This window comes from Symphalangus syndactylus, chromosome 6 (assembly GCF_028878055.3).
Source record: "Symphalangus syndactylus isolate Jambi chromosome 6, NHGRI_mSymSyn1-v2.1_pri, whole genome shotgun sequence".
Taxonomy (NCBI): Eukaryota; Metazoa; Chordata; class Mammalia; order Primates; family Hylobatidae; genus Symphalangus; species Symphalangus syndactylus.
This window is the reverse complement of record NC_072428.2, coordinates 83758746-83779534: the sequence shown is the minus strand read 5'-3', so window position 1 is coordinate 83779534 and position 20789 is coordinate 83758746. Positions and strand designations below refer to the sequence as shown.

At 35.9% G+C, this 20789-nt stretch overlaps 1 pseudogene; it reads right to left on the bottom strand.

Moving 5' to 3' along the window:
* Positions 1-1972: 1972 nt before the first annotated feature.
* LOC129485397 (suppressor of cytokine signaling 5-like) lies at positions 1973-15451 on the bottom strand (annotated as a pseudogene).
* Positions 15452-20789: the final 5338 nt, after the last annotated feature.

Here is a 20789-nt window from a genome sequence, read left to right as displayed (position 1 = left end):
TAACCTGGTAAAAAAATTAATCTACCTTCTGCACTGGAAGGAAACACTATTTCTCTTTTCAAAGGCTGTTTGCTATACAAAAATCCTTGAAAAAATGGTTCAGAACAAAGCTCTCAATGGCTGTTTACAAGATGTGTACAATCACCAGAATCTCATGGAGAACTGTCTGCCAATGGCTACATGATTGCTCACTCAACAGTCTTATACAAATTACCAAAATTTTCATGCTTACCATTGAGATTTGCAATTCTGAGTCTCTTCTCTCCTGGTCAAACTGTGTTGACTCCTGAATCCAATTTCCTAATTCTATGGTTTGTCCAAATCCACTCTCCTATATATCATATTCATATTATAAAATTTAATTAAAATTATATTAATATAACAGATAATCTTAATCTTATAGAAATTGTGAAGTAGCCGAAATTTTTATTTCAATATTCTCAAATTTTCCTACCATATATTTTTTTCTTTATGTCTTGATAATATTTGTTTTATTATCGGCTTTCTTGCCTTAAGGAAAATAATGTAAAAACAATTTATTCTAGTGTTAATAAAATAATAGACTGATTTAATTACCCCTTCAAGAACATTTGCACTTTAACAAGTGTACAGTCATAACCAAAGTAATTGTTATTATTTGTACAAGTAATAAAGGTTAATTGAAAAGCTGTGTTGAGGCAGAATAAGCTTTTTGTGTCTCCATCTAATTCAGAAAAAGATTCCATTCTGTGTGTGGCCTCAGGTGCATGAAGCAGACCCAAGAGACCAGGACCTGTTTTATCCTGAGCATCTCTGCTTTTATCTATGTTATATATTGGACCAGCACCAGAAATTTCACTGAATTAAAAGCTTTGTAGCTAAAGATAGAAAAAAAATCATCATCAACAAAACAAATCTGAAGGTCACTGGTCTAATTTATTTATGACTTGGAACTCACCATACCTTGAGTTCTTTCATTTTTACTCCTGTCATTTGTTTAAACATTATTAATTAAGGCGGCATCATTTAGTACAGATTTTCTATCTATGATTTATCTTAACCAAAGAGCTGTTTTCTAATCTGAACTTGCATTGGTAAAATCTGGGAAAATATTAGTTCATGGTGATTAATGATTCTATATTCTAGACAACAAATGCTGTTGTTTACATAGAGTATGTAAATATATTTTAGGATATTCAGATTACGTGAGGAAAATATTTCTTTCAACTTGCTTAAGGGGCATTTACTTCTAATTTCTATATAATTAGAGAAGATGCATTTTCTATTTGTTGTCACAAAATGTAGTGTCTGTGAGTACTTAAAACTTCTGACAATCTAAGAGTGTGAGTTTTGATTTGTAGAATAGTGTCAAGTATCATGGGCATTATTGGTGGGGATTTGCATTATGATTTTCCAGAAAAAAAAATGGCTCTTGTTTCTATGACTGTATTCCCAGAATACCCAATTACTTCAGCTCAACAAGAAATACCAAACACTTCTTTCAATCTTAGTGACTCTATCATTAAAACTGCATGACAGACATTTTCTTATAATATGCAATAGGGAATTAATATTCCTCAGAATTAAAATATTGCTTGTCTTTTCTTTAGGGTTTTTTCTTTTCTAAAAAATGCATTAAAAATGGGTATTTTTCCCAAGCAATTATGTTATTAAAATTCAAAGCTAATTTAATTTGATTACTATTCTTAAGGAAAAGAAACTTTAAAAAATTATTAAAGCTTTGTGAATGTTTTTGATGTTCACAGAAATTTAAATATTCACAGTCTACAGCAAATTCTCCCCAGTCAGCCTTGCAGCACTGTCCCTCACCTTGAGGGCATGTTTGGCTTTAGTCTGCATGATCATTTGCTAAACACATTGTTGTGATCTGTCTACCTTGGTTGACAGCCTTGAGTCCTGTCTAAGGCTAGGCTGCATTCCTCCAGGAGTTTCAGAAATAAATCACTGACACTTCTTCTACTGCCTACAAAACCTAGGAAATCAATAGGCTTCTCTCTATGTGTGGCCTTCCAGAAGATTTCTTATAAAAATTGTCAAATAAGTACTGCTTGATAACTGAACTAGGTCTAATATCAAGCCTGTAAAGCTGCCATTCTGGAACATACTGTAAAGTAAATGCTAATGTAAATTTGATCTGTACATTTAAAAAACACCATATGTTCTTCATAGAAATTCCGTTCTAGTAAGGCCTCTATGCCCTAAAAAGTATATAGCCTTCTAACTTTTGTCTCAAGAGTATTCTGACACTTATTCTGTATATGTCTAAGATTTCTCCTCAAAAATTTTAGCAAATGTTTGTGTATTTATTTGCTTATATTTTGTCTTTATTTCATCTTTATTATATGGTACTGAAATAATTTGTTTCGTGATTCTTTAATCTTTAATAAAAATATAATTTTCAGAAATTTTTATATTTATTTGTATATTTTATATCTATAGTTTAAAAATTTACCAGCATAAATTTTATTTATAAAACTATGTTAATTTTTCAAGTGAATTTTCTCTAGTTTACATTTATCAATTTTATTATGAATTTGCTGAAGATTGAACCATTTAACCATTCTTTTAATAGTGATTACACTTGATTACATTTTTTCTGGCTTATTAATTTGCGTTTTGTATCTATTTTTAAAAATTTGAGCTGAAAACTAATGAATTTTAAAACTTGTGAAATGCAGCTATGCTTAAAAGGAAGTTCGTAACTTTAAGCTTGTGTATTAGAAGAAAGTACATGCTGAAAATACATAAATTAATTATCTAAGAAAGGAAACTAAATAAAAATGTAAAATAAAAAATTAAATAGATAATTAATGATATTGAAAAATATACAAACAATGGACAAGATCAATCAAACAGTTGATTTTTAAAATCACTAACAAAACTGATGAGGAAAATAAAACTACTAAAAAGGTTAAAAGTATCAAGAACTTTAAAAGATGTAATTGCTGTTTATAGTCTGTATTACTATAAAAATTTTAAAAAGGTATAAATTTATGCCATAACTATAAAAATATACCATGTACATATTTCTAGAAAAAATGCATTTTACTGAAACTAACTCAAGAAGATTTGAAATCTGATATTATTATAACTATTAAAAAGTGTAGTGCATAATATCAAACCTTTTCTCAAAGGAACTATTGAATCAGGTGGCATTACTGGTGAATAAATAATGTTAATCCTACAAATACTACTGCAGATAATAAAGCTTTGACAAGATCAGCATAAACTTGTTATCTAAACACAATTCAGTTTATACAAGTGTAAATATTCCTCAAGTTACACTGTAGATTCAATGTAATCATAATGATTCAAAGCTTTTTGCGTTTTTATGTGCAACTTGACAAATGATTTTAAATTTATATGAAATTTCAAAGGCCAAGAGTAGAGATTTTTAAAATAGAAGAAGAATGAGGGAAATGTGCTTTACTGGACATCTAAAGTTTGTAAATCAGTCATTAATCCTGGGTCTTATTGGTGATAAATGTGTATGAGAGAGAGAGAGAGAGAGAGAGGAGAAATAGATTAGAGAAACTGAAAATGGAGTGGAAAAACAGATCTGGGAACTGATTTAGAAAAAAAATTAGCTACAAAAGCGTTGGGAAGGAATGGTCCTTTTTAGTAAATGGTGCTAGATCAACTGGATAAATTTGTGGAGAAAAAATAAAACCTGATGAACCACACCACATACACAAAAATAAATTGTGGAAGTGTTGTAGATCAATATATAAAATGCAAAATAATATATTTTCAGAAGTTAATATTGCAGAATATCTTTATGGCCTTGTGGTAGACAAAGATTTATTAAATAAGACATTACAAATGTGCTGAACATAAAGGTATGGACTGATAAACTGATCTACCTCACAGGTAAGAATTTCTGTACATCAAAAGAAACTATTAAGGGAATGAAAGTTCCAGGCACCAAATTAAAAAACAAATGTATTTGCAACACCTGTGAAAGTTTGTGCCTAGAATATCTAGTGAATCATAAAGTAATATATGATTAATAATGAACTAAAGTCTATTAAAAATAGGTGCAAAAGACTTGAAAAGGCATTTCACAAAGAGACATTCAAGTGGTTATTTAATATTTGAAAATTGCTGAACTCAGTTATTAAGGCAATAAAAATTAAACCTGTAATGAGATACAAATGCAAAACACAACAGAATGGCTAAAATTAGAAATCTGAACATATCAGATGTTGGCAAATATGTGGAGTAAGGGAAACTCTCAAACATTACTGTGGAGTGTGTACATGGATTCAAATTCTGTGGAAAAAGTACTTTTCCTGCTAAAACTGAACTTAACACCCAGTGATTTCACTCATGGTTTTACATCTAACAGAACCATGTGCAAAAGATGAGCTCCAAGTTATACATAACTGCCTTCTATATTAATAAAAATTAGAAACAACCCAACTTCCTCTGAAAAGTAGGATGAATAAATAACCTGTGTTTTATTTACAGAATGGGGTACTACGCATCATTAAAAAGCAGGAATTGCAGTCATATGCAACAACACACATTAATCTTTAAAATAATGAGTTTGAAAGAAAGAAACCTGACCAAAAATATACATCCTGTATGATTTCACTTATATAAAATAAAGGGCAAAGCTAAAGAATGGTGTTTAGAGATTAGAAAGTAATTGTTACAAACCTCAATATAAGGTGTAAAATTGAATGAGATAATGATAAAAATTGAGTGAGGGTTTTAGAGGAACTGTGGTGCACTAGACATAATCACATATTTACTTTGTGATATATCATTAAGCTGTAAAGCTCTCTTTTGTCCTCATTTTAGTTTACTGTATGCAATACACAATAGGTTAAGAGGGAAAAGATGCAATGGGAGAGAGGAGAAATGCAGAGAGAGAGAGATAACTAGGATATACAGATGGTGTTTCTTTTTAACTTTCTTAAAATATTTAAGTGTGATTTATTACTTTTAGTATGTTTAAATTAGATTTTTCAGATCTTAATTTAATCCAGGTTCACCTTTAACAATATTCAGAAAACTGTAAAAAATGGCTTATTAGTGTTATCTCTTAATAACATATATTTATTCAAAAGAAAACTGCAAAACTGATCATCAGCACCAAATGTATACTATTTATAGTTTTGGCCAGTTACTATCATTTTTTACTTTGTAAATGTCCATGTTTCTTTTTGGTTTCCCAAGAGAGTCCTGAAGATAAGAATTAAACTATGTTATCAAGAAGCACTGTAATTTTTATCAAGTATAATATTAAAAAGAGAAAACATCTTCATGTCTTAGTTATTGGGTCCTGCCTCTGAACCCAAATGAAACAATGACTGACAACTGATACTACTGTTAAGTCCTTGTGTTTTCGTTTATAAGATTTTTACATTATTAAAGCCAAAATAAGTTATACCAAATGAAATTTGACAGCTAAATGACTATTTTCCAATTCTAATTAGATATTAGATATGTAATAACATTTCAGATTTAAAATCTTTCTAATATTATTTTAGATTAAAAGTCCTTCTTTGACAGAAAGAACACCTATGCATGCACCAGCACGATGGTGGGCATTTGTAGTCCCTGGGGAAGCTGAGCCCAGACTTTGAGTCCAGCCTGGGTAACATAGTGAGGGCCCATCTCTTAAAAAAAAAAATAAGTAAATAAATACAAAAGAAAGAACACTTACACAGAAGTGCAATATGTAGAATGGATTAAAATAATGATGTTTTTCATTTTGGAGGCAATGACCAATAGTCAGAACCTCAGCTCGCCTTCCATGATGCAGGTGCACAGTTTGAAAACAATTTCGTGAATGCATTTTCTAAATGTTAGAAGTTTCAAAATTTAAAATTTCAATATAATCTTAGAATCAGTACAGGCAATCCTTCACTTGGAAATAAAAACATAATTTTGAGTGACACATCAGCTTTCTGATGATGGCAATTGGTTTATTCAGCTTTTCTATACATTTGATTTGTGACATGACCTTCTGGGGTTTTCAGCTGCTTTTAAGAACTAGTGCCAAATAGCAGCTTCATGTAAACCTAAAAATGACTCTAAAACTGAAAAATCCGAGTTGATTAAAGGCTAACGACAACAGGAACTATTTTTAGTAGAGGGTAAAATTTACTAGTTATTTATTTGATTTAAATGTATCCAAGAGCTAGCAAAACATATTACTTTGTATTTAATTATCTTGCAAACTGGCAGTATAAAGCAAACAAAATCTGACAGAGTATTTTCCAGATCATAAAATCTGTGCGTTTCATTGAAAGGTGTTTTTTTTTTATTTTTAAAAGCTGGCTTTGCTTTTATTATTTATGTTTTCTTTATTCATTTGAGTAGCACAAGCTGTGCTGTACTAAAGGGTTTGGTCAGCATTCTTGGCAGGCAGCAGATATAGATTTAAAGAATCTTTACCAAGTTACTATTTCCACTCTCCTAATCCTGCTCTTTCACCTGGTTTAAAGCAATTTTTTATCCAGCGCAAGTGTAAAGGTGATGAGAAAGCAAATAAACAGTGTGAAACCTAACTATGATTTTGTTTTAAACCAGTGCTTTACAACACATTTAGATAAGTTAAATTTTTTTTTCCTCATATTCTTTCTATATTCTGATCATTTGGTATATGCTGATCTTTTGTTACAATATATTGCAAAATAATTTGACAAAAACAATAGAGCTGATTGGTATTTTGTATGTTCATATATAATCAAAAAGCCTTAATTTCTGTTTCAGCTTTTGTTCATCATTTCAACTGTTGAATTTTTTTATTCCTTGAAAGTCAGAATATTTTCAAATTTCTGACTATTTAACTAATAACCAATACTCATATAAATAGTTATAATCATGAAAATTAAGTCTTATTTATTGAGTACACATGATCATTTTTTTAATAAGCAATTACTTGAGAAAGAAATGGTACAATTTATACAACAGTTTCTGTGATGAGTACAAGATTTGTTCCCCGTTATTTCATTTTCATATACTTCCTTAATATTTCCAGAAGAATCCCTAGAAAATGTCCAAACTTGAAAGAGATGATAGTCATGTAATTTATTTTTCCACTTTGGCATGTACTGAAAGCAGGTTTGTCACTTCCTGCATTAGAGTGAGCATTTTAATATTTTTTTGTATTTCTATACATTACTTTTCCAGCTCTTAAAGCCTAGACATTATAAAAATAATTCCCCAAAGTATCACAAATATTATAAAAATAAATATATATTTATTCCCACATGATTGTTCTCTTCTTTTTCTTATATTTCCAGAATTATTCCAAAACACTAGTCATTGAACTCAAATTCTGAAATTATAAGATGTATCAGGTTCTGTATCTAAAAATAAGAACACCTGATGGACGTAATCTTTAAAACAAATTACTGAGAAATTCAGCAAACAAAAGTCTGCAATTAAATTGGATGATAATACTCTGGAAATGAGGCCTCAAGTGAAGATGAAACACTGAACAAGATTCAGACCTTGGAGTTAAATTCACCCAGCCGGTGATTATTGACAGAGATGCTGACATTTCAATTTATGGCTCTTTTAAAAAATTGTAGTTAAGTGCATATATCACTATTTTTTTTCAGTGGGAATAATATGAAGCAACATAAAAAGGAAACAACCTCCCTTCATTTATTATTTCTGTCTTTGGAAATCCTGTAGTAAATAAAACACCTTAAAATTATGTAGATTGAAGAAGTTCTGATCTGTACAATGAAGTTTAAGCTCTGTATCACCTACATATTTTTCTTTTACTTTTGTTTTATCAATTCCAGTATGCTTCTCTGACATGGGCCAATAAATAGGTTCCTTGCTGGCTAATTTAACACCTGCACATTGGGCTTAGTATAAACATAAAATCTGAATAACTTAGATGGCTAAAATTTCTTACACTGGTTTAGAAGATTCTACCTAGCTCTTAAGAACCCATTGCAACGAGGAGCTCACATAGTAAATTCTGGACTGAACAAATGAGACAAAGTAACTATCACCACGTGATGGTTTTAAGGGACCACTGTTCCTTCTATATTTCTGGATATTTTATGTAAAGGGTTCCTCTATTATCCTGCTTTAACCCATGTCATTAAATGTATATTCACTAATCTCTATTAGAGAACACTTAGGAAAGTCTGTGTTGATGGAAACTCAAAAGGTATTACGAGATGTAAAGTGAGCAGAATATCCCAGAAAGTGAGTAATCTAATATATGTGATAAAATGTCAACACGAAACCACCATTAAAAAGGAATATGTAAACAAGTACAGCACATCCTAATATTGTACAATTGATTAAGCATGCCCAGGCTAAAGGGATAAAGTAAAACACAATCAAATAAGTTGAAATCACTTTGTTACCACCTGTTTTTCCCAGTGAACCATCAAGAACCCAGCAAGATTTCAATTATAATATATAGATCCTACAAATTGAATTTAAATAAAGTAGGTGAATAATAAAAGAAAACAAGACTTTGAAGAATATTGACTTATCCTTTCTCAGAGAAGAATAGAGAAAATATTTTTCACACTCTGAACGATAATTTTACAAATCAAGTCATTCTTGTCATACTCAATTAATCAGAATCGAAATTCAGTTGGGGCATATAGCACTGCTCCAAGAACTGAATTCTCTGCCAGCTGCAGAAATGGTCTGCTGCAACCTTAAGACCAGTTTTACCTAGTAGCGGGTTAAACCACCTGCCATGACTCTAAAATTAGTATCACCTATCACCATCACTCACCAGAGTTTACTGACTCCCAAAAGATTTTTTAGTGCCCATGAGCTTTCTTTCAAAACCATATGCAATATTTATCTTCCTAATAAAACCCTAACCTTTTCTTTGTTCTTCAGACATATCAAAGACCACCTGATCTACATGTATGCTCTGAATTGCAATTTTTGCTTCTCCAAATAAATGTTAAATTTAGACATTAATCTCTACACTGTATGTTGACTTTGACAAGACTATTTCTACATACTTAAATTTATTTATTTATTTCAATTTTTTTACAAGAACACCAAACATCTTTTATTAGCACAAAAAGTAGCTGTAACAAGGCACATCAAGCAGAAACATGCATTACTAGTCAAAGGGTTAGTGATGTATACAAATGCAGCTTTGCTTTTTTTGTAGCCTTGGCAATAGCCATAGGGATGTAAAATCACATTTCGTAGCAGCTTGTGTAGAAACTATGGAGCGCTCACCAGGAGTACAGAGCACAGTCACAAAAATACATAAGAATGGACTGGCTATTTTATTGCCAAATATCTAGAACTGTACATTCAGTTCTGTTACTTAGAAGTGAACACTAGAACTTGAAATAACTTCAAGAACAGCTCACTCCAGTAGTGATACATACTATTCTAAATGATAAAAAGGAGCTAAGCAATTTATGGATACAATGGTTACGCAGTACCTTTTAAATCTAAACTTTAGATTTCAGATTTCCCATTAAGAATTAACTGCACTGAGATTCTATAAATTATACTTAATTCAGCTATGAGAGTTTACAACAAAGAGATAACTACTGCTATCCAAATTATTAATTATAGTTTAACAATAATCTCAACATCACCAACCGCTGAAGTTCTTATTTTCTGACTTATTCGGGAATCTTCTAGTTTCATTTTTTTTTTTCATGGTTCACAAACTAATTATGGGCATATGAAAATATCCAGCTTTTATGAAACAACAATTAGACTGCACGTCGAGTTAAAAAAATCACATGGAAGAATACATTGTAGCAGCTATTCCAAATACTTGTTTTAAATTAAAGCACTCACTAAAAAATCAGTATTTAGGGCCTTTAAATAAAATTCTATTACTAACTTTGTAAGTCTGAAATTTTAAGAATGACTATTCAGAAAAGCTGGTTTACTTACCAGTACCTTTTGCAGAGGAGAAAAAGAGTGTAACTATAAACTACTCCAACACTGAATTGAACTGCACTATGCCCTTGCAGCCAGAAACTTGCATTTTTTTTTTCTTAAAAAGAAGGCAGTCTTTTATTTTTTTGGGCTTCCAAAGCTTTAATTATAGCAACTACAAACATCAGTACTTCTGGAAGAGTATAGAAAAACTCTCAGAGAAAATAATTTCAAACCGTCACAATGCTGAAATACTCATCCAATATTAAGCATTTGTCCTTCAGAAAGAAATAAAATTCTTCATAATAAATGCCCCAGCGTTGCCTTACTGAATTACTACAGCCATTAAAAACTGTTAGCTAAATCACCAAAATGTTTTTGAGTCTTACTGAATACCTGTAGTTCTATCCTGTTGTTTCAATAGGCACCACGTTTATCTGAATAAGTTAACAGCAGATCTGAATAAGTAACAGCACCTGACAAATACAAACACTAAGTTTACGTACTGTATGAAAAAACCCACCACTGATGTGTGTGTTGCTATCGGTGTGCTATCTCATCCACATGAAAGCAGACCTAGTTAATACCCTGTGAGGACAGGAGAGTTGACTTTGGCTTGACTGGTCCTCATTTTAACTTCTGAATCCAACTTTTTGTTTATAATGATACTTTTAAAAATTCCTGTAACATTGATGGTAAAGGGAGCCAATCAATCCATCATATGTAGTTCACCTGCAGATTACCACATGGCAGATATATCGCAGGCTAAAAGGAGAAGTCCCATCTAGAGATATAGCAAGCAACAGTTCAAAAAACATGCAAGACCTAGGATCTTTATAATGTTCTAAAAGTTCTGTTACAATGTAGAAGTGAAATCCACACGAGTCATGGACATCAAAACTAAAGTTGTGAATCCGCTGCTCAATTTGCGTATGCAGGGATCTGTTGTCATGGCAAAAGCTCAGAGAAGAGGTTGTCCTTGTGCTCAGAGCCCATGAGCAAAATTTGCCTTTAGGTTTCCCTTGGGAAAGGTCCATCACTCCACAGTAACAGGGATTCCCTGTAATCTCGAGCAAACAGGACAGGAGGCAGTGTATGTAATCAATGTGTGGACTTTCCGTGCTCCCTGTCTGGTCACATGGGCATGGCTGTCTCCAGATACATGACGCTGCTTCTCCCTCAATGACTGCAAACATAGGGTGGTCCTCTCCTCTTCCAAGTCACAATTAGCTTGCAGAACTGCAGAGTTGTTTCCTCTTATTTCAGTCATTCCAGGAGTTAACTTTGGTCTCAGCTTATCTAATGGGTTAACCTGTGGAGTAGCTTCAAATGTATGTATTTGTGCATTAAGAGGGGAATCAACTTCTTCAATACTAAGCCATCTTCTCCATCTTGTCGTCTGTAGAAACTAGAGATGGATCAAATGTATCAAAAATGTTGAATGTGGACTCACAAGAGCTGTATGCTGTTGAATCAAATGCCATTTTTGGGCTAAATGTGAACCAGTAGGAAAAGGACATTTCTCATTCATTAATTCAGAAAGACAGATTTTTCTTTATTGGAGAAAAGAGGTTTGACTGCAATATTTTAAATAATTTTGTACATGAAAGAAATTTTGTGTACATCAAACCATCAGAAAGCAAAGGTGTCAGATGTGGAATGTTCCACTTGTGGTGTCATGTCAGTTCTCAAAGAGTTTCTATTTAGGAGAATTTTGGATTTTGGATTTTTAGAATAGCAATGCTCAATCTGTATATCATGGTGGTTTTAACCCATATTTACCATATGATTAGAGAAATTTGTCATATTTTCTATTGTGTTGTGTTTCTAGGTAGAGTCTGAATATCCTATGTATGAGTATTATGTCAAATATATTATTGAAAACATTTTTCCAGTTTGCCTATTGACTTATATGCTCTTAGTAGTTCAGTTTATAAACAAAAATAATTATTTTTTTCTATAATTCTCTACTGATTAATATTTTTTGCATGATGTACCTAAATCTTGGTCAACCCTAGTGTCACAAAGATGTTAAGTTTTCCTATGAAAGTTGTATTTGTTTATAGATACATAGATAAAAACAAAGTTGTATATTTTTATCTTCTATATCTGTGACTTTAAATATATTGTGACAACACTCTGAGTTCATGGTGTCATCTTATTGTGACTTGGCACACAGTTTAGAAATTTACAGAGTTATTGGCATATTTCTTCTTCTGTCACTTTAAAAACTGTTGTTTTGAAAGAATTTGTCCAAGTCATTCTAATTTTCAAATTTATTAGCAAATATAGAAGTCGAGGCCAGGCGCGGTGACTCACACCTGTAATCCCAGCACTTTGGGAGGCGGAAGTGGGCAGAAAATGAGGTCAGGAGATGGAGACCATCCTGGCCAACATGGTGAGACCCAGTCTATGCTAAAAATACAAAAATTAGTGGGGCTTAGTGGCGTGTGCCTGTAATCCCAGCTACTCGGGAGGCTGAGGTGGGACAATCTCTTGAACCTGGGAGGCAGAGGTTGCAGTGAGCTTAGATCATACCACACTACATTCCAGCCTGGCAACAGAGCTAGACTCTGTCTCAAAAAAAAAAGAAGTTGAAAACCACTTCATATTATCTTCTCTTCAAATCTATCATGATGTTCCCCATTCAATCCTAATAATTATATCCTGTGTTATCTTTTCTTTCCCTGTTATTTCTTTTTGTACAAATTATAAAAGCTCTTATCAAATATAACTTTAAAAAAACAAACTTTTGACATCGTTGAATTTTTCTATTATACATTGGTTTTGATTTAATTAATTTAAAATGCAGAGCATTTTCAAGTGAAAACACAAAAAATATTTAAACATATTTGCCTTAAAATAAATGTGCTTATTCATTTTTGTGTTTCTTCCAGTTTTTCATTTACAAATGTAATTTTCTTTTACTGATTTTTTCTGAAGCAATCTCATCTCATTTTTTGAGATTCTCATTTGGAAATAGCAAACTACAGGATTTAGCTGCTTTGTGAGCATGCATCTAAGTCATACTTTTATTGTGTACAGGAATATTATTCTATTATTTATTTCTTCTTTCCTAAAATAATTTTAGATGAGTTCGACCTAAACATTTTCTGTTTCTCAATTTTATATTAAATTAGCTTTCCTAAAACATGAAGAATGAGACAGAGTTCAGAATAATTTTTCAAACTTAAAAAAAGTTATTGGAATAAAGGTGTTCCTAAAATTTTTAAATATTTTATACTTTTAGGTTTGAAATGGTAGCCCCTCATTTATTCTCACAATTTTAAATTGCCACCCTTTCCCTGTCTTTCTCTTTCTCTATTTTTTAATCACTCCTGCTACAGGTTTGTCAATTGTGTTTATAGTTTAAAAGAACAAACATTTTTATGTATTAATATACTGTTTGTCCATTTCCTGTGTCATTGATTGCTTTTCTTATCTTTATTAGTTCTCTTCTTCTGCATACTTTGCATTCAATTTACTTGTTCTTTTCTAGCTTTGTAAGTGGAACATTCAGATAATTGGTTTTAGGCTATTCTTCCTTTCCATTATAAGAATAAAAAATCTATACACTTTTATCTAAGCATAATTTTAGTTCCTTGCCACAAACATTGATGTTTAATATGCTCATCCTGATTTATTCAAAATATTTGCAAATTTTACCTATGATATCTTCGATCCAAGGGTTATTTAAAAGTGAGTTTTTGTTTGTTTGTTTGTTTGTGTTTTTTTTGTTTTTTTTTGGTTTTTTTTTTGCCAGTAGCAGGGGCTCTACATTTCTCTGAGATGGAGCTCCCAAAGGCAACCGAAGCCTCCATAGCCACTACCACTGCATTGGTACTGCCCTTGCTGGCCTCAGACTGGGTAAGGAGCAAAGACTCCGAGGGCTTTAACAACACCTCAAGCAAGTCACAGCTGCCCTAAGGAGAAGAGGTCACTCTGTTCCCCAAAAAGCTCCCCATGCCCCTGGTCATCACCAGGCAGGGCCCCTCAGCTAGGGCCCACATTACAGCTACCCCACTCTAGGTTGATCACACCAAGCAGCTCTACATTCTTCTGGGGTAGAGCCCCAAGATACTAGTGGAAGGCCCTCTGCCACAGCAACTGCCAGAATCCCTTCCCCTGCTGCCTCTAACCTGAGGAAGAAACAAAGCCTGAGTTCACCCAAGGACTGTGGTGTGCAGCCTGGGAGTGCCAAGTTGAGATCTGCAGTCAGCACTTCCGCAGGGGAGGAGCCCATACTTCCAGAGCACTGAGAGGGAGCATGGCACAAACATGAGGAAATAGAGAGGAGCCACATGGCTAAGCAAGAGCCTATCTACTAGCCATTATGCTTATGAGCCATCTATTGGATCACAACCCAAACTTCAACAACAAAAATACTTTGCTAATATACCACCCTGTGAAATCATTGTCCAAAACTCAGATATGAATAGAGACCCTGTACAAAGTATTAGCCCCCTGGAAACAACCAGAAAAGAAGTCAACTGATGGTACTCAAATTATATCACATTAAAGGAACATCAACCCACACAGATGAGAAGGAATCAGCTCAAGAACTCTGGCAACTCAAATGGTCAGCATGTCCCCTCTTGTCCAAACAGCCACATTAGCTCCCCAGCAAAAGTTCCTAACTGGGTTGAAATGGCTGAAATGAGAGAAATAGAATTCAGAATATAGATAAGAATGAAGATAATTGAGATTCAGGAGAAAGTTGAAACTCAGTTCAAGGAATCTTCAGAAAATAATGGTACATAAGCTGATAGATGAAATAGCCATTATAAGAAAGAAACAAACTGATCTGATAGAACTGGAAAACACACAAGTATTTCATAAGGCAGTTGCAAGTGTTAAGAGCAAAATAAACTAAGCTAAGGAAAGAATTTCAGAGCTCGAAGACTGGTTCAAGGAAGTAACTCTGTCAGACAAAAATAAAAGAAATAACCAAAATGAACAAAGAAAACCTTCAGGAAATATTGGATTATGTAAAGAGACCAAATCTATGATCTATTTGTGTCCCTAAAGAAGATGGAGAGAAAGCAACCAACTTGGATAACATATTTCAGGATATCATCTGTGAAAATTTCCCCAACCTCATTGGAGTGGTCAACGTTCAAATTCATAAAATGTAGAGAACGCCTACAAGATACTACACAAAAGGCCATCTCTAAGACACATAGTCATCAGATAATCCAAGGTTGAAAATGAAAGAAAAAAAATGTTAAAGGCAGCTAGAGGGAAAGTGTAGGTCACCTACAAAGAAACCCCATCAAGCTGACAGTGGACCTTTCAACAGAAACCAGAAGAGGTTCAGCATTCTCAAAGAAAAGAAACTCCAACCAAGAATTTATATCCAGCCAAACTAAGCTTCATAAGCGAAGGAGAAATAGATCCTTTTCAGATAAACAAATGCTAAAGGAATTCACTACCACCAGAGGTCCTGAAGGAAACACTAAAAAGGAAAGATGGTTACCAGCCACTAGAAAAAACACACTGAAGAATACAGACCAGTGACCCTATAAAACAACCACACAAACAGGTCTTCATAGTAATCAGCTAACAACAGGATGACAGGATCAAATCCACGCATATCAATATTAACCTTGAATGTAAACAGGTGGAATGTCCCAATCAGAAGGCACAAAGTGACAAGCTGGATAAAAAGGCAAGACCTAATGGTATGCCATCTTCAAAAGACTGATCTCACAAGCAATGACACTTATAAGCTTAAAGTAAAGGGATGGAGATAAATCTAAAAAGCACATGAAAAACAGAAAAAAGCAGGGATTACCATCTGCATTTTCCAACAAAACAGAGAACAGCATGGGAAAGACCCAGCCCCATGACAATACCTTCTACCCGTTTCCTCCCACAACATATGGGAACTGTAGGAGTTACAATGCAAGATGAGATTTGGGTTGGGACCCAGCCAAACCATATCATTCTGACCCTGGACCCTCCCAAATCTCATGACCTCACATTTCAAAACCAATCAGGCTTTCCAGCAGTCCCTCAAAGTCCTAACTCATTTCAGCATTAACTCAAAAGTCCACAGTCCAAAGTTTCATCAGAGACAAGCCAAGTCCCTTCCACGTATGAACCTGTAAAATAAAAAGCAAGTTAGTTACATCCCAGATACAATGGGGATACAGGCATTGGATAAATACTGCCATTTCAAATAGGAGAAATTGGCCAAAACAAAGGGGCTATAAGCCCCAGGCAAGTAAAAATTCAAGCAAGGCTGTCAAATCTTAAAGCCCCAAAATGATCTCTTTGACTCCATGTCTCACAGCCAGGTCAAGCTCATGCAAGAGGTGGGTTCCCATTGTCTTGGTAAGCTCTGCCCCTGTGGCTCTGCATGGTACAGCCTCCCTCCCAGCTGCTTTCAAGGACTCATGTTGATTGCCTGTGGCTTTTCCAGGTGCATGGTGCAAACTGTCACTGAATCTAATATTCTGGAGTCTGGAGGAGCATGGCCCTCTTTTCACAGCTTCACTAGGCAGTACCCCAGTGGGGACTATGTGTGGGGGATTCAATCCTACATTTTCCTTTTTCACTGTCCTAGAAGAGGTTCTCCATGAGGGCCCTGCCCCTGCAGCAAACTTCTGCCTGAACATCCAGGTGTTTCCATATATCCTCTGAAATATAGGCAGACGTTCCCAAACCTCAATTCTTGACTTCTGTGCACCCACAGGCTCAACACAACATGGAAGTTTCCAAGGCTTGGGGCTTGTAACCTCTGAAGCCATGGCCTGGGCTGCACCTTGGCCCCTTTTAGCCACAGCTAGAGTCACTGGGACGCAGGGCACCAAGTCCCTAGGCTGCACACAGTGGGGGTCCCTGGGCCTGGTGCACAAAACCATTTTTTCCTCCTAAGCCTCTGGGCATGTGATGGGAGGAGCTTCTGTAAAGGTCTATGACAAGCACTGGAGACAGTTTCCCCATTGTCTTGGTGATTAATATTTGGTTCCTCATTACTTATGCAAATGTCTACAGCCAAGTCGAATTTCTCCTCAGAAAATTAGTTTTTCTTTTCCAATGCATCATCAGGCTACAAATTTTCTGGACTTTTATGCTCTGTTTTCCTTTTAAAACCAAATGCTCTTAACAGTACCCAAGTCACCTCTTGAATGCTTTGCTTCTTAGAAATTTCTTCTACCTTATACCTTAAATCACTTCCCTCAAGCTCAAAATTCCACAAATCTCTAGGGCAGATGCAAAATGCCACCAGTCTCTTTGCTAAAACATAGCAAGAGACACATTTACTCCAGTTCCCAACAAGTTCCTCATCTCCATGTGAGACCACCTCAGCCTGAATTTTATTCTCCATATTATTATCAACATTTTGGTCAAATCCATTCAACAAGTCTCTAGGAAGTTCCAAACTTTCCCACATTTTTCTGTTTTCTTCTGAGCCCTCCAAACTCTTCCAACCTCTGCTTGTTAACTAGTTCCAAAGTTGATTCCACATTTTTTAGTATCTTTACAGTAGTGACCCACTTTATTGGTAGCAATTTACTGCATTAGTCTGTTTTCATGCTGCATAGACATACACAATACTGGGTAACTTTTTTAAAAAAGAGGTTTAATTGACTCACAGTGCCACATGCCTGGGGAAGGTTCACAATCATGGCAGAAAGCAAAAGGCACATATTACATGGCAGCAGGCAAGAGAAAATGAAAACCAAGCAAACGGGGAAATCCCCTGTAAAAACCACCAGATCTCATGAGATTGATTCACTACTATGAGAACAGTATAGGGGAAATCACTCCTCTGATTCAATTATCTCCCACCAGGTCCCTCCCACAATATGTGGAAATTATGGGAGCTATAATTCAACATAAGATTTGGGTGGGGACAGAGCAAAACTGTATCAGGTATCTAATTAATTTCTAATTTGCTTCTGTTGTGGTCAGAGAACATACTATGTAAGAGTTCTCTTTGAGCTTGAATGACATTTACATATCAGTAAATGTCCCATGTTTAATTCAGAAGAATTTGTACTCTGCAGGTGTTGGAAATAGTCTTAAATAAATATTATCAGATATAATGATCAGTAGTGACAATCAGGTGTTCCATATTCTTTAATAAGGTTTTGTCTAGTTGGTCTGACAGTGGTGTTGAAGATTCCAACTATACTTATGAATTTTTCCCTTTAGCTTGCTAGATAATATTTCACTTAGTTTGTGGTTCTATTATTATTTATATATCTAGGGAATGCACATATACAAATATTATGTTTTCCTGATATATTGACCCTGTAATTACTATGAAATGTTATTTGCCTCTGGTAATATTCCTTGTCTAAAATTCCATTTGTTTTTATATTAGGTAGTCACTTTAGTCCCTCCATCTTTATTTACTACTATTCATGTGTACCTGTACAGAACATGTATACAGTATCATGTAGAATAGTTTCACCACCCTAAAAATCCTGTGCTTTACATATTTCTTCCAAACTACCTCCTCCCAATTTTCTAGCAACCACTGATTCTTTACAGTCTCCATAGATTTGCAAATCTGAAAACAAATATTATTTATGTCCTTTTTTACTCCTGTGCTTTTAAGGTTCCAGGGTTATTGTTTCTGTTGTATCAGTGGGTGCAGTTAGTAATTAAAACTTCATTATTTTTCCCTTTTAATCATCTCCTATTTTCATTTAGACCTTTTGTCTGCAAGACAGACTAAAGTATTTTAACAAAAAAATATTTTTATATAGCTTAATCAGGAAGATATACTATGTTTAAAAATTATTTAGCACAAAATTTGAAAATTTTAAAATATTTTAAAATGGGCTTACATAATCTCCACCCCATGCTCTTTAATAGTCATTTTCTTCTCCCCTCTCTTTGAGTGTTCAGAAAAATAGTCAAAGAGTGTCACAGAATCCTTAGGGTGTCACTTTTCCAGCTGGAAGCCTCTTTGGCTGGTGGCTCCCTTGCCTGTGTTTTGCTTGGGCCCACTGGACTTGCTCCACCCACTCAACCTGGCAGGCTGTGCTTGGCTCATGCAACTGGCCTAAATCTTATGCCTGCCAAGGGTGATCCCAGTGTGGAACAGTGAGATGTGCATGAGTGAGCAAGCATGGGATCTGGCCACTGCACACAGCCAGGCACACCAGCTGCTGCAGCATGGTAGGCAGCTCCAGGTGCCAGCACAGGTGCCGGCTCTGTGAGAGGCTGTATCTGGACAAGGCATACCTCAAGCAGCTTCAACTGTAGGCTCTGGAAAACACTGTGTTTCCCAGAAGCTTGGAGATGCCAGGAACTGCAGAGCTCCAAAGAGGGTGTCACAGCCTTGGATCAGGGAGGCCTTGGGTCTGGGCATCCTGAAGGGCCGCAGCTCTTCTCTCCTTCTCATCACTTGTAGCATGGTGAGCATGGGGGGCGGGAGGGCAGGGGACATGTTTCAGTCCTATTTGTGTTACAGTTCTTTCAGTTCCACCATTAAGTGGGTCCCAAGATCTTGTCCTACATCCAGGAAGAATGAGGTACATGGAAAACTGAAGGGTGAGCAAGCCAAAGAAGTGCTTTATTGAGCAATAGTACAGCCCTGAGGAGATCCAACTTGGGTAGCTCCTTTCCGCAGGCAGGAGTTGTCCCGTCGAGCCTGCAGCCCTCAACAGAGAAGATACCTAGAGTGGGTAGCTCTTATTTGCAGGCAGGTTGTCCTGATATCTGCAACCCTCAGTGGAGGGGAGACCTGGAATGGGAGGCTCCTCTCTACAGGCAGGTTGTCCTGATGTCTGTGGCCCTCAGCAGAGAGGAGACCTGGAGTGGGTAGCTCCTATCTCCAGGGAGGTCATGCTGACATCTCTGTGAGTCTGGCTGAGTCTGGGGTTTTTATTGGCTTCAGAAGGGAGAAAGTGCATGTTGATTGGTCCATAGGCAGCCATGGGCAGGCCCAGGAAAAGCACCATGAGTTCTCACTCTGGACCGCAGACTCCACCCAGAATTAACAACCCTGCCCTCATGCCTTAGGCAGTCCCTGGCTTGAAGGTGGAGCTTAACTGGGGACCTGCCCCTTTCCACCCAGGAGCCTGTCTGCCTCCTGCCCCCATCTACATGTCATCTACAGCGCCCAGGCTGTCCATTCCAAGAGGCGTCTGCAGGCCCCTGCCAAGCTGCCCTCAGCCCTTCCCTCAGCCTCACTCCCATGCTTGTTGGCACTTAAAGTCCAGAGGGAGCTGAGGCAGCAGGGAGCTAATGTATCAGCACTGCCCTAAGCATGCACACACCTGGCTGGGCCATGACAGCAACCCGGCCTGGCCACAACTTTGATCCAAATTTGGAGTGAGCACCATGAGTGAGGAGATGCCTGGCAGTGGGAGCAGACACTTCTGAGCCTGCAGGGGCATGGGGGCTTCCAAGGGCCTGAGAGTGGAGGGATACCTGGGTCCACAGCCACGTCTGGGCAGCTGATGCTGTGCCCAAGAGTGGGAGGCTGCCACTCTGCCAACTCGAAAGGGAGCTGGGCTCCAACCTGTTCCCAGCTCCAACCGGCTCCAAGGAACGCGCAGCCTTGGGCACACCTGCCCTGCTGCAGCTGGCATCTTCATAGTGGCCACTCCAGATAGGCTGCCACTGCCATTAAGAAGATAGAAGATGATTAGGAGTTCCCCATGGAGACTGAACGTCAAAAACTGCCAAAGAAGAATGTACAATTGAAAGAAGAGAGCAGACATTTTGATCAACTTTGCAAATGAGAAGTTCCTTTTCAGGGAATCACTGCTTTGAGGCTCCAAACAGCTCACCTGATATGAATATCCAGGCTAGGATCATCACCACAAATCAGCAGTTTAAGTATGTTCTTTAATTGTCCATTAGAATGCTCAACCACCCGTGTAACTTGTGCTGATGTGGAGTACAGAGAATCCAGCTTATATCTCATGATTTGTCCTAGCAATATATAGCTTAGGTCGCAAACT